The sequence below is a fragment of the Lycium ferocissimum genome, chromosome 4 (genome assembly GCF_029784015.1).
Source record: "Lycium ferocissimum isolate CSIRO_LF1 chromosome 4, AGI_CSIRO_Lferr_CH_V1, whole genome shotgun sequence".
NCBI lineage: Eukaryota > Viridiplantae > Streptophyta > Magnoliopsida > Solanales > Solanaceae > Lycium > Lycium ferocissimum.
The window spans coordinates 8,794,474-8,807,858 of NC_081345.1; the positions used below are offsets into that span (position 1 = coordinate 8,794,474).

At 33.0% G+C, this 13,385-nt stretch overlaps 1 long non-coding RNA gene across 2 annotated transcripts; it reads right to left on the minus strand.

Annotated features, from left to right (window-relative positions):
* Nucleotides 1-2,652: 2,652 nt before the first annotated feature.
* LOC132054352 (uncharacterized) lies at nt 2,653-7,726 on the minus strand. Of its 2 annotated transcripts, none has more exons than XR_009414257.1 (4): nt 7,434-7,726; nt 6,203-6,371; nt 3,512-3,577; nt 2,653-2,829 (listed from the first exon to the last, which is right to left on the minus strand). It is a non-coding gene; the product is annotated as an uncharacterized LOC132054352 (long non-coding RNA). The 2 variants fall into 2 exon arrangements; XR_009414256.1 differs by having other exon boundaries at nt 6,261-6,371; nt 7,434-7,715.
* Nucleotides 7,727-13,385: the final 5,659 nt, after the last annotated feature.

Consider the following 13,385-nt stretch of genomic DNA (forward strand, 5'->3'; position numbering starts at 1 on the left):
TCTGAAAGAAAGGAAAACATTCAACCCAAGTATAAAGTTTGTTTAAAATACTAGAGGAGATCCAAACATTAATTTAAACAGTCAGCCCAAGAGACTAAGCTGACACAAATATGGGCTCATATTCACTGGCAAAATTGATATACCTTAAGTATCTGGATATATCCATCTATACACTGTTCTGAGGGTATAGAGGTGAATATACTTTGTATATTTTGGTATATCACCTAGTATATAGAAAAGAAAGCTAATGCATTGACAGGAGATGAGGAAAAATATACTATTCAAAATCCTTTCTGACTTATATAGGCCAACAGTAACAGATTTAGAGCCCCAAAATGAAGGGTAAATAAAACAGACACATAATGCTACTTCCCTAAGAAAAAAATGAATAATGCTAATCAAATAATCATACACCATCACCAGCCAATGTACCATGGATTTGGAGAGATTAGAACAACCCAAAAGGGAAAACTCTTACCCTCTTGTTCCTGATGCCACATAAGATCCAAGGGGTTTCCAGTAACCCCAGGCATGGTAGAAATTAGGGAAGGTTTGAGCTTCATCCCCAAGTGCTGTTTTGCCTCTCAACTAATGTGTTAGGCTCACAGTATTATGGAAGATGAAGTGTACATAAATGGTGTCAACAAACAGCCTCTTAATCAATATATCTAGGTATATTTTTAACAGATTTGGCTATCTTAACATCAACATCAATATCCTACTAAATTCAATCATGACTAATGTAGTGCTTAACTAATCTATTTATACAGTCAAAACAAAACAAAGGATGAACCATAGGTTCATAGATACAGAATCAGTATCTAACCCATTCATAGCATCAACACTTAATTAATTCAAGAAGGCATTCTACAAGACATGAATTTAAATAATGAGTGACTAACCTCCAAAGAGAAACAGTTAATAGACATTAAGTGTCACACACAAGTTATCAAGTAAGCAACAGTTTCCAGGACTTGTTCATCTCCCAAAGAAGCTAAGTTTTAAATCAATTATCACTTGTCAACATGAGAAAGTAATAGGACTGCTATACTCACTTAACAGACTTTAATATACTCAAGTTAACTGCCTAGAATTCTACTTTAGTTATTCTTTGAGGTGAATTAGTAAAGCACAGTTTAAAACCAGTATATCATGAAGGCAAGTACTTATTTTTACCTTAGTGAATAGGTAAGAATATTTAAGCCAAAACAAAGTGACTAAACAAGCCACCTAGCAAGTTATCAATTACTTAAGTTAGACTATCTTAAAATCAACACAGCAGATGAATTTTGCCAAAAGAGGTTTGACAGTTCTCCAACAACTCAAAATGTTCCAGTTTTAAAGTCTCATAGACCAACTACAAATTGAGCATTTTCTACAAAACAAAGACTCCTAACACTAAACAGCAGCTAGGAATCCAAAAGCAAATTCAAAAATCCAAACAGATCATCTTTTAGCCAAAAAGTGTTTAACTCTTTTAACAAGAAGAATGCAATTAGGCACAAGATCCAAACAAAGAAAACTGACCAAGTAAGTTAAGCTTGAGTGCTTCACTCTTAAACAGTGTCCCAAATAAAAGAAAGAGTAAAATGGACTTAGTTTAAGGCATGGTTATTTACTAGCCTTTGAAAACCTTTTTGAAAACAGAACTCAACCAAAAGCGAGGGCGGTATTGCATATTCATTTAGCTTCAAATTGTTGAGCGGATCATGTAAAAGCACAAAGCTGGACTCAAACAGGGAAAATAGTGGTTGTTCATGAGCCAAGCTGAATCAACCATCAAACAGGACTAGTTTTGTAACATGACAAAAGACTTGCAAACATTAACTGAGACTCATTAAAACTAAGTAAGTATTGAGACAGGATAATGAACTTTACAAACATGTTGTGACCAAACCCTCTTAAATTATCATATATTAACTTGCTTATCATACTTTATCCTAATCACTTAGCCAGGTAATAACACTACTAAAAATTCCTGATTTACCTATGGAATTTACCGAGGGACATCCATCGGTAACCAGGATTTACCGAGGGACGCCATCGGTACTAGGCTTGTAGGTAATTTGACCCTTGGTAAATAATACCGAGGGGCACTCTCGGCAAATACCGATGGAGACCCTCACACATCCCTCGGTACTTCCCTTCCGTCATATTCATGCAAAATTAAATATACCAAGGGATGCCCCTTGGTACTTAAAAAATATATATAATACTGATAGATGTTTACCGAGGGACATTCATCGATATATTAATGTTAATTAAATTAAAAAATTTAAATATACCGAGGGACAACCCTCGATCAATATAATATTTGACAATTATATTTTTCATTTACTGAGTAATGTCCATCGCTAAGGTAAATTCAAAGTACTTTGATATTTGAAAATTAACGAGGGATGTCCCTCGATAACATGAAAATCTGAGATTTGCAATTACACTTGTTACCGAGGGACTCTATTGGTAAGTCCCTCAGTATTTCTAGTATTATTTTGGCAAGCAGTACCTATTTTTTACCGCACCACCTGCTATATAAAAGATTTCAATAGAAACAGAAAAAAGCCAATAATAGCCATCAAAACAATAATAAAAATACTCTGAAATGATTCAACCATTAAAATTAAGCCAACAAACATCGTACATATCCAACCAACTTCGACGTTATGCAAACTAGACTTCAAACGATCCAAAATAACAAAAGTTAGAAAAAATAACAATTGACACCTAATACTCCATTTCTGCCTCTCGATGCTCTCTATTCTCCTGATCCTCATCGTCTCCATGCTTATGATCACCTCACCTCTACATCCTCTCCAGATTATATCGATTCTACATGAAAAGTAAACTTTAGAATATAAACAAACGGTATAAAAGAAATTCTGAAAAGGGAAAAAAACAATACAAGATAACTTCATTTTACTTGAGTAGCTTTTTAGCAAGCTGCCCAGCCGATGTTCGGATGGGCAGAATCTCCAAGGTTTCAGAATATTTGAATCTTAAACCAAGGTGTCATGCAAGATAAATCTTGTTTTCACTTGTCAACATATACTTTCAAAGCAGGTTTATGTCGATGTGAATAAGACTAATATAAGTATGAAATGTCCAAGCTTCAAAGGTATTAACCTGCAATCTCTTTCTATCTTGCCACATATATTTGCAGTGTCAATAGAAAAGGCCCGTATACATCTCAGGTGAATAAAGTAAGTCTATGAGTATTTCGTGGTATAAGCATGTTATTAGGTAGGTATAAGAAGTGAACGTCTTGAAATACACAGTTTTGCATCTGTTTTCAATTTGATAGTGCAAAAAGAAACTGAGAAGTGATAATCAGAAAATGTATGCCATTGCAGTTTTACATTTGATTTCAATTTGAGAAAGTAGGTAAGACTAAGTGACAGTTAACAAATACATTTGTCCTTCAGCAAAGATTAATAGACAAGGTTCATTTTTATGGATCAGGGAGGTAAGAAATGATAGCCAAAATCATCGATAAATGGCGGAAAAGTAGTACCAAAAATCAAGCATTGCTCTAGTTTGCCTCAACACCAAGATGAGGAGATAATCTAGGAAGTACCTCCTGCACAATACATTCAATGACGACAATTAATATTTCAACATTTCCTAATTTGCTATAAACATCGTTATATAAATGAAAGAATAACTGCACGAAATAAACCAAAAGTTCAGAGGGTAGAGGATGTATAGCCTATGGCAGCTTTAATTCTTTAGAAGAGCTTACAGTTCATACAAGGCTTGTCATAACGTGTCCATTTTCAAGTTTTCCCATAGTCTTTTTCTTTTCCTATTCCCTAGCCTTACTAGACACAAGTAGTCTTGTCTATTGGAACCAAATAAGCAAAAGCCAAATCACCGGTTTGATAAAATTCTAACATGCCTTAACAATCAGAAGAGAAATATATGGCTAACGATGCGTGATGCATCAATCAACAAAATATATCAGGTTTTACAGCTGCATAATAAATTCAACAATTCTGACATAAGAAACAAATCCTTGCTCTTAAGCTTACTTCTTTGATTGAATTCCTTAAAAACAATTTCTAATAAGAAACCTGTGTCAACCCTATTTATTACTCCCTTCGATTCAAAATAAGCGTCCACTTAGCCTTTAGCACACCCCTTAAGAAAATACTAACTCCGAAAAAATAGATTGTTTTGACTAAACTACCCTTAATTGAAATTTGCATTTTACTATTAACTTGACACATTAGGATATAGTCAATTAACACTTAAATAAGTGCAACTCTGGAAAAATAAAGTTAATTCCTTCTTGATTATGCAAATGGACACTTATTTTGGACCAAAATAAGAAGGCAAAGTGGACACTTATCATGAGCCGGAGGGAGTATAAACTAAAAGTTCTAGAAAATCATTAACATCGTTATATGGAGTACATAGTGGTAGAAATGACAAGTTAATGGTTAACTAGGGTGCTGGGATAACTAAGTTTACAAAAATATGCTACCTTTAAGCTTTTTGGTTGGGAAAGAGAGCTTTCCCCTTGAATAGAATCCTAATTACAGCGACACCCAAATCTCTCATAACACTGAAAAAGATGAATAGTATCCTAATTACAGCTACACTCAAATCTCTCATAACACTAAAAAGCATGAAACTTTTTCTTATCCTTTAATATACCATAGATTTTAGATCAATACATATCCGTTTAGTCAACACAGGATACCACTATAGATTAGCCATGATTAAGAGAATGGTAGAGAAACCAACAATTATGATTATGGGGCTAAAGGAAGACGTTTCTAGCAACTAGATATATATGTCAATACTCAATGGTCATTTATATAAGAGAATTAATCCACTAATTATGCCTCAATTTCAAACTATTGTTGCTGGGGTGCGTGAATCATCCTACCATTTTGGTCCAATTCATTCAATGCTAGCGGTTTTGTAATAAATTAGAAATTCTCTTAATCTTATACTTCTACCTATACTAAGTTACAAGTCTCTAATCAGACTAAAAAGACTCCTGACAAGCACTGGATTTCATGCAATTGTAACAACAAATCTAAGCGTCAACCTTCACTAGTTAGCATTATCAAATATTTGCTTGGATTCCAATGGATTTAAATCTCTTAAGACAACTTTTATCCATGTGATCTAAATATGTGCTTCCTTCCAAGGTTGTTAGCCTTGGTGAAAAACACGTCCAGCTTTGTCGTGTAGTGTAACACTTATCCAGTAGTCTCAGTTTTTGGCAGAGACATGCAAACAATTTCGCTTTCCTTGATTCATGTCAGCTTCTCTGTTGTTAGTATATTTTATAGTAATTTATTAGCTTTTTTGCTTCTTATTCTGACACATATGCTTATAAATGTTATTTTTGATAAGATTTTAATTTATTTAATGTTTATGTATTAAATATGTGCTTCCTTTCAATAAGTGTGCAATTCGCTTCTCGCTTAAAGCCCTGCTGTCCTTGTCTCCTTTTTGCTATTTTCACTCTAACAAGCACTGGTGGAGAGTTTTATTTATGTTCCCCATTAATTCTCTGATATTGACAGAGACTATGCTTCTCAAGCAAGTTAAAAAATTGCAGAACCAAAGTCTCCCCAGAGACGGGCACCTGAAATTCTGAATAACTTCCAAGTTCATGGCATCTCCCACTCTTCCATCACAACACACTCCTTTCCCTCCTCTGATATATGACCAAACTTCACAACTTCATGCAAGTTGCAACAAGACCACCGGACTTACCGATGTGGCATTAATGGATTAATGCCAAACAAACGAAGGATTGGATACAATGCCGCAGTATGTTATACTATATGAAGCAACCTAAATTGGTTGGTGAATAACATCCAACTCTAACCTATGTAGATATCCAAACCCTCTAAGTTTGATCCATGCCTACGACTCTATGATGATCGCAGGTGCTAAAAGTAGACAAGGTAGACTTAAGATCATATGCGGAAGTTATCTTAAAATACCTACAATGGAGTCAATGCGGATTAACCTGTAATCTCTTGCTATCTTGCCACATATATTTGCAGAGTCAGTAGAAAAGGCCCGTATACATCTTAGGTGAAAAAAGTAAGTCATGAGTATTTCATGGTATAAGCATGCTGTTAGGTAAGTACAAGAAGTGAACGTCTTGAAATACACAGTTTTGCATCTGTTTTCAATTTGATAGAGCAAAATATAGAAGTAGAGCCTTAACTCTTACCGGGAACCATAAAATAATATTACTAGTCAAATATATTCCAAGTAAGTTTAGAGCTTACATAGGTATCCTCAACCCATGGCTCGACCCAAACTTCTTTTCCGTCTTCGATTTTCGTATGGGTCTTCTTCCATACCTCATGATGGGTGGGTGGTCTACCAAGAGAAACTTCCTGCAAATGAAATAAACAAAGTTAATGTTGTTTAAGTCATTATTTGTATTTGCTACCATCTAAATGCTGAAACACATACCAATTTTCTCCGAAAGCAAGCCCCCATGGACACCGAACCACAAGTGTGTGTAATGAGCCACCCTTCTTAGACTTTCGAGCTGCCTTTGTCTTGGCGCTCTTCTTTTGAAACTCTGGCATAGCCCAGTATTGATTAAGCTCCTTCCAGTAATTTGTCCCAAGTCAGCCAGGCTTTTGACCCTTTTTTTGAGTTCCTCATAGTCTACAAACAAAAGGCTTAATCATATAAAAGGCAGGGAACAACCAGAAAAAGAGGTAAAGGAAATGTTCAATCAACAACAAAACAAAAAGCACAAAAATTTCAGGAATTAGAAAACAAACCCCTAAACAGAGACGAGGGTGAAAAAGATCTCAAAGAACAAAACCAACTCATTATGAAAAAACCAAACCAGTTCATCATAGATTTTGAAAGAAAAATAAATAGAATTCTTGAGGTTGGGGGGAGGGGAGGAGAGAAGGGAACCACGACTGGCGAGGGCAACGGCGAAAGGGTTATGGTCTTTCTTTTTCAGCAGCAGCAGCAATACCGAAGGCAAGAACTCTAACGGAAAGATGCTGAAAATTAAGCAACTACAATTTGCAACAAAATTTATACTTTGTGGGTTAATTAATAACACAGTTAGATATCTTAAATATTATGCTGACTATGTTTAGTTGTAAAGTGAATTCCTAAAATTTCAGAAACTTAGAAGGATCTCCATAATTTGCAACCAATTTTTCATAATCCAAATGAGGGGGAAAAGTGACATAGTCGTGAATAGACAAAAAATTGGAAATCTTAATTTCCTCAAACAAAGAATAAATCACATAAAGATGCAAACTTAAGACACAAACATCTGAAATTTCACGTATTTACATTAATAAGAAAAATGCCCTAAAAACACGAGAATTAGATATTCAAAATAAAAAGGCAGAAAAGGATTATCTAACACAGTTAAGATCAAATAAATTTCAGGGTATATTTCGCTATTAGGAAAATTATACCTGGTGTGGATTGATAGAAAGGGGTTTGGGTGAAGATCTCAAAGAAAAGCTTCTAAATACCAATTGAATATGTTGCAACTTCAATATATCTTAGCTTCCCTCTGTTTGTAGTCTTGTCTTTTTTCACTTCTTTTCGTGAAAATTGAATGGATCAGTGAAAAAGAAGAGTGGAAAGGTTTTTGCGGAAGTACAAGTGGAAAAACCTAAGTTGAAAAGGTTCCCTCTTTCTTTTTGCTGAAATTTTTGGCGCTTTAAGTTTCTCGCTTTTGTTCTTTTCCCTTTTAAGTTTTCTCTCAGCCTTTTTTTTTTTTTTTTTTTTTTTTTTTTTTTTTTTTGGCTCTAAGGATATAGCATTAAAAAAATCTCTTATAATCTTGGAGATAATAAGTAAATAATTTTTTAAATTTACATAATAACGGTAAAATTATGTAGAAAAGTTACGAAAAACTCACTTTAAATATTTATAATTTAAATCAGAACCGCTTTAGATCGAACAACTAGTTGAATAAAAATTTAACTTAACAAAATATATTTTATACTCCCTTCGGATCAAAAAAAGAGTCAACTTAGTCATTTGCATACTTTTTAAGAAAACACTAACTCCTAGACAAAAATAGGTAATTTGACTAAATTACCGCTAATTAAATAAGCATTGGGATTTGATCATATAACACTTAATAGGGGCAAATATGGAAAAACATGGTTAATTTTTTCTTGATTTGATAAGTGGACTCTTTTTTTTATCCAAGAAAAAAAAAGGCTAAGTGGACTCTTTTTTTTATCCGGATGGAGTAATTGTTAAGACAATATTGAGATTCTTTTAATAAAAGATGAATTTATCCTAAAAGAGTGAAAAATATTTTTTTTTTGTTTTTTTTTAAATGTCAAATCAAGTTCTCTCCAAACACAAAAAGAATTACTAAGGTCTCGTTTGTTTATTAAGATTAAGATGTCAGAATCTGAATGAACATCTGAATATTAAAATTTGCATTAAGAATTATATGTCTAAATCTAAATACACATATGAATACTAAGATGTTGTATTAAGGTCTGAATACCACGTAATCAAGAGTTAAGACTTAAGACTGTTTGTTTTCCGACATCTGAATGTGTAAAATATTCTTTATTTTTAAAAATTAGTATGAAATTTAATACAATACAAAGTTAATCTAATATGTTATTAAACGAAAATTAAAAATATTATACCAAGGTTGGTGGTAGCAATGACTAGTTGTGGTGTTGTGGGTGTCAATTGAAGATGGTGTCGGCTATGTGGTATTGTGGGCAGGAGCTAGTGGTAATGAATGCCGGTAGTAGAAGTTGATGGTAGTGATTGGTGGTGGTGATCGATAGTGATAGCTAATAGTGTTGGTAAATGATGACGGTAATTGACGATATATAGTGGTGACTGATGGTGGTGATTGTAGGTAGTCATAAACGATGGTTATTGTAGAAATGGTGGTTAGTGGTGGTGATTGTAAATAGTGACTAGTGACAACGTACATTGATTGTAGTAATTGACAATGGCAGTGGTTGTGAGTAGAGATAGTTAATAATAGTGGGCGATGATGATAATTGATAATAATGGGGGGATGCCGTAGCGGTACCGATGATTAAAGGGAGGAAGGGGTGAGCTGCCATCTTTATAGAATTTTTTTAATTGACATGTTAATGATTTAAGACTTTGTTACAGATCTTTAATAATCATTCAGACTCATTAAGTGGTTGTAACATGATAGAATATCACAAATACAATTTCAATTACTTAAATATTAACGTATAGGCTAATCAATCAATAATATTTCTTAAAGATACCAATGATTGACTGTTACTTAGTGTATTTATCAATTTATAAGTTTCAAAAATATTACTTAAGAATACCACTAATATACTTCTACCTTTTCCCAGAAAACGTTTTCACTTTATTTGAAAATCAACGTTTCGCCATGAAAATTTCAAGTTGTATTTGGAATTTGAAAAACACCTAGAAACATGTTTTTCACTTTTTCCTTTTTCCACTTTCAGTACATTCAAACAACCAAATATTCTTTGCAAAACTCTAACCAAACACAACTCCATCTTTAACTCTAACTTCAACTCCAACTTCAAAATTTCAAATAATCTGAAAAATATTTGGTTTTCATGGTCAAATGCCAACTTAGTACAATAAATAAGTGGTACTACTAAATTTTCTTACGGTAGGTCTAGAACGGTAATGTAACTGAAAAAGGAAAAAATAAACCTTTAAACAATTACCGAGGGACTTATCAATTGACACCTCGCTATTATTTGTTTAAAAAATATAAAATATTTATTTATTAAATACTCAATTTTACATAATTAAATATACCGAGAGATGTCCCTCGGTACTTTAAAAAAGAAAACTCAAAATAATTATATCTATTTTATCGAGAGACTCCCTCGGTACATTTTATTTAATTTCATTTACTTTCTATTAATATACTGATGGTGTCCCTTGGTACAGGAAAAAAGATATTCATAATATTTGTATTTATATTACCGAGGGTCTCTCTCAAAAATTTTAATTATTTTTTATTATGTACCAAGAGAGTCCTTTGGTATAGTCAAATAAATGTTGACTTTAAAAAAGTCATATAATTTACCGAGGGACATCCCTCGGTATCTTTAAGAAATAATTAAAAATTAAAATATTTGACTTTTCCGAGGTACACCATGGCAAAGTCCCTCGGAATAGCTACATAGAATTTGTCCCTCGGTAAGCCCACGTAGGTAAATTGCTTGTTTTTAGTAGTGTATAACCTTCATTTTTTTATTCAAATATCATGTGACAACATCAAACTCTTTCTTTAAGTGAATGATTTGTAATCAAATGCACCTTAGGGTCACAAACCATTTGTCCTGCCACTCAACCACAAAAGGAAACAATATGTATAGACTAAAAGGGGCTAATGATACTCCTCAGATTTACTTAGATTCAAATTAGCATGTCTTTTTCAGGCTCCTAAGTTAATAAGTGACTAGGGTCCAATATTACCAAAACACTCACAAATAACTCAGCAGTTATATTAAAGCAAACAGGACTCACAGATCAGGATACTAACAGACCAATCATGTCACGCTGTTTTATCCAAAATGTGGATGACTTAAACTTAGTCAAATACCCCAGATTTCATAAATGGTTCACACCTAGCAGACCTATTCCCATAAAATAGACAAGAAAGCTATAAACCAAGTCATTACCTTTTGAACACAGGGGCATACTAATTAGCTAGTATGGTCATTATCCAAACACATATACCTAATGAACTTATAACAATATATGAACAGGAGCCAAGGTAAGTGAAAACATGGTTAAATAGACCCAAGCTTTATCACATATGACTGATCAAAGTTAAACTAATATCACTAAGCCAAGAGTTTCTAGATTAAAAAAGACTCATAACTAATTAATTCTTAAACACATAGGTCATACTTCAAATTATCATGAGCCAGAAAGAGCATGGCTTAACAAGAAAACTCAAACCACTAATCATGAAGAAATAAAACACATATTTACATAATTAATAGGTTATTTATCTAAACTAATTCATCACTTAATTTGAGGATATACAAATGAGTTCTTAAAGTCTATATAATTAATCTTTTAAGTGCACACAACACTAAACCATTACAAAATTAAGTAAAATAAGATTAAGCTAAAACAAAACTAGCATTATAAGACTAAAACATCACAAATAACCCCAAACATCAAGCCATACAAGCATTAGAATACATAAATGATTGAATTGAACTAAAAGAAATGAATATTGAAAGAAAATCACCTCTTTGATGCGCAGCCCTGGTTGAGGATTGAAATTGCGAGTTCTTATACTCCTTTCACCACACTCAGCCACAGAATAAAGAAAAGAGACTTAAAATTTTAACTTAAGACTCGAAATCAAAGTTTCAAAGAAAAAATTGCCAAAATTAGAGAGAATCGAGTTCTTTTTTTAGTGAATATATGTATATTCCTCCCCAAAGTCCTCTTTTTTTTTTTTTTTTTTTTTTTGTTGTTGTTGCAAAGTTGGGGTTCTATTTATAGAACCCCTAAATCATAAAACCCTAAGTTCCAAACGATGTTCGACTTCTGAAATTTCTCAACAGCATGCCATCATAAACAACATCAATCGCTAAGAAAAACAAATGAACAGATAAAGGGTTAGATTTAACCCAAAATGAGTCGATCTTTTTGGTTCTTCATGAACCAATAGCAACCAAGGATTCAAATTCACAAACAACCAAAAACAATTAAGGATTCGTAGAGTATTACCATTGAATGGTCTAAAAAGAAATGAAAAGTAGCGAGATATACCGTGTTTGGACAGTATTTGATAAGAAAATATAAAACAATAAGTGCGTTGCTCAATATGGTCACATCAGACCTGATAAAAGCATGGTACACCTGCAAACTTGCTGCAAATGGCAAGGATGACATAAGAGCGGGTCCACCGCCCCATGGTAGCGCTAGCCAAGGAAAGAGGGAAAGGGGAAGGGGAGGGGCTATTTGGACAAGGAAAATAAAGAGAAGGGGGCTTTTTCCCCTCTTTAATTGAACGTTGGGCCGGGTCTGGCCCTTGTTAGGCTGGACTCGGTCGACTTAAATAAAGAGAAGGGCAGGCCCGCTTTTCATATATATATAGACACACACACACACACACAGTATACTAGTACATATATTAGTGTATATATGTATAAGGGACAAATGTGCAAATTAATGAGTAGGCAAAATTAAAATGGTTGATTACTAAGCAATTTAATTAAAACTAAAAAATCAATTAATTTAAAAACATGGCTGATTTCATAAAATAAACTGAACTTGCAAGCATGGCCTTAATTGAATCAAAACATGAAATTGATTATTTCAAATATAACCTTAATTTGACTAATCAGTTAATTATTTCAATTGTAGTCGTAATTAACACATCATAAGCAATTTACAAATATAACCATAATTAGTTATCTAAATCAATTATGATTAATTTAAAAAATTATCAATATGACTTGATTATGCAGAAATTAAAATTTGAGGAGCAAAAAGATCATTTATTTTAATTAATCAATTTCCTTGAAAATAGAGTGAAATACTTAACAATTGAAAATTTGACAATTTAAACAATTAAGTAAATAATTGTTGTAAATTATTTTCTCTTGGTTAATTTTAGCAAAAACATCACAATTGTAAAATACTTAGATTAATTTATAATATTACAAAAATTACTTTATCAAGCAAAAAATTGGTAAAATATTATCTAAATAATTTTATAAAATTACTTTGACTTCTAAAAACACATATTTCACTCTGTTTTAATATTCAAGGACTCTGGGTAATCAAAACAAGTTATAGGAGGTAAAAAATTAGGTGTCAACAAAGGTTATAAAAGATTTTTGGGTTTCAACAATTGCATCACCAACTCTAAAGGACAGATTCGGTGTTTTTGGAGGGATAGTTGCATTGTTTCTACCATTAAGAACCAAGATCAGTTGATTACCTTGAAAATTCTGAAAAATACCAATAGTCAAGATCTCTATATGACTGCTGTTTATGCAAAGTGTACTGCTACAGAAAGGGTAGATCTTTGGAGTAGCTTGGAAGATTTAAATAACACAATTAACAGTCCTTGGTTCATTGGAGGTGACTTTAATGTCATTCTTCACCCAAAGGAGAAGATTGGGGGCAGGCCATAAAGAAATGCTAACAGTTTTGACTTTGCTGAGTGTATGGACTCATGTGGCATGTCTAATATTGGCTATACAGGTTCAAATTATACTTGGTGCAATAATAAGAGACTGTAACACCTCGTAAATCTGTACTAAACTATATTCATGACTCAGGAGGTTAGAAACCCAATAAGGAGAGTGTTGGAATCGAAAATATATTTCAATTCGGAAAACCGAGCGTTACGCTTCAAGGGACGAACCGTAACATGTGTT